At 37.4% G+C, this 1852-nt stretch overlaps 1 long non-coding RNA gene across 1 annotated transcript; it reads left to right on the forward strand.

Moving 5' to 3' along the window:
• The first annotated feature begins 641 nt into the window (after positions 1-641).
• LOC125504638 lies at positions 642-1041 on the forward strand. Its single transcript, XR_007281615.1, has 2 exons — positions 642-748; positions 822-1041. It is a non-coding gene; the product is annotated as an uncharacterized LOC125504638 (long non-coding RNA).
• Positions 1042-1852: the final 811 nt, after the last annotated feature.

A 1852-nucleotide genomic window follows, 5' to 3' on the forward strand; every position in this document is an offset into this window, starting at 1 on the left:
TTCTCAAAGTTAATAACCGCTTTCACCGTTAATATGTCTTTCCTTAGAAAAGTTATTATTTTGGGATTTATTTATTCAAAATCTTATTCTGAGAGGCAACTAGCCGCAGTGGAAAGCGCTCATCCGGCGTCCCAGCGCCGAATTTTGAAACGAATTCACGAGCTAAATAAACTGCAAGCAGTGCCGAACTTTTATCGTTAGATAAATGGAACCACCAGAATAGCGATATTACGGATGATCATCATCAAAGAACGGTTTTGCATCAAAAACCTGTCGCTTTCGCGTCGACGGCGGCACGCTCGGCTATTCACCAAAACAATCTCCGGCAAAATTCCGAAGATCGACTAAACATACCCTCCTAAGTTTGTTCACGTCGATTCCGCATGTTTCTCTATATATGCGCTTACAGTTCTTTACTTGTTCTTTGATTCAAATGTTTCGAGAGCAGGGATTTTTTAATCAAAATATTTAAGTTTTTAACCCTTAGTCAAGCACGCGGGGAGCACACGGTCCCAGAATATTTTTATTTAACCGTATCTTACTTCTGCAATCCAATATATGTCTGTAAATTTAAATTTTCCTATAGAAGTGCAACAGGTTTATACTACAGCTATCAAAGTCTGTCAGTGTTTGGTGTTTTTACTTATAAACATTTATATGTTCATTTGCATCCCACGGGACCAAAAGTGCAGCTTGGACTTGCTGAGGTATTTTCTTCAATTGATGTAGTTTCTGTTGTTATAGTGAAGTAAGTAAATAAAATATTATGAACTACAATGCACCCTACAATATAATATAGTCTACAATGCACTCTTCTGAAGATATTATAGATGAAGCTACCGGTGATGACAAGAAACCAAACGTTGTTACTTTTTGCGACGTGACGAAGGCTGCTACATACTCTTGGCAAAGAAGAACTAAAGAACTAAACGGTGGCCACTTGCAATGGTTATTGCGTTGAGAAATGTAGCTGGCATTCATACTTTACCTATAATTATGACAAGTCTTCGGAAAATAAACTAAAACCTGGAATTATTTTGAGAAAAATGTCTCAAAATCTAGCAACTGGTCACATTAATGTCAAAAAAAGTATACCATCTCTTCCAAGATCCTTGACGCAAAAACTGGATGAATCTTTATCAGCATATCAGCAGAAAGAGTAGGGCTTACGCCGCCAATACCGAATGCATCTAAGAAAAGGCAGGAAAACTAAAAAAAGTTGAAGCAGTTCTATAAAACCCATTTGCAATATTCTCTCCAGATTCTTATGTTTTGAATGTGGCGAAAACTTACTTATTTGTAAAGTTTTCTTACATATTTTTGTCTTGTTAGGTTTGTTTGTTAGAAAATGTTAAGTGGTTTTCTCCTTCAATAAAACAAGTATTACTATGTATCAACTAATCGTATTTTGCCAGTATTCCGAAAAGTCCAAACAAAGCATTTTCTCACAGAAAAGGTTGAAAAAAAATTAATTGATCAATATGGCCACGGGATGAGAATTACCCCACTTACTCCAATTCGGCTCCCATAATTAGGCTCGCCTAACCAAGGGTTAATCTTCAAAACTTTCGGATTTTCTATTCTTTATACTTCTATTCTAATTACATAATTTTTTACTTTCCGGGCCCTGATCACCATATAAAACTCAACTTGTAGTTTCCAAAAATCAGCCGCGTAACTGGTTTCTTCGTTTGCGAGTAGCAGGTCCTTCTCTGTGCAAGTCTCTCTCATGTTTGGAGATGCAGCCAGATGCTGGTGGTGTTGGGTAGCACCGAATTCATAAGTGTCATCCTCTCTGTAGATCCAATTTTTTAGGTTGCTATTACATCCTGCGACTCCCGTGCATAGCCTG

The sequence above is a fragment of the Dendroctonus ponderosae genome, unplaced genomic scaffold (genome assembly GCF_020466585.1).
Source record: "Dendroctonus ponderosae isolate FM_Combo_2020 unplaced genomic scaffold, Dpon_F_20191213v2 Dpon_F_20191213_5, whole genome shotgun sequence".
Taxonomy (NCBI): Eukaryota; Metazoa; Arthropoda; class Insecta; order Coleoptera; family Curculionidae; genus Dendroctonus; species Dendroctonus ponderosae.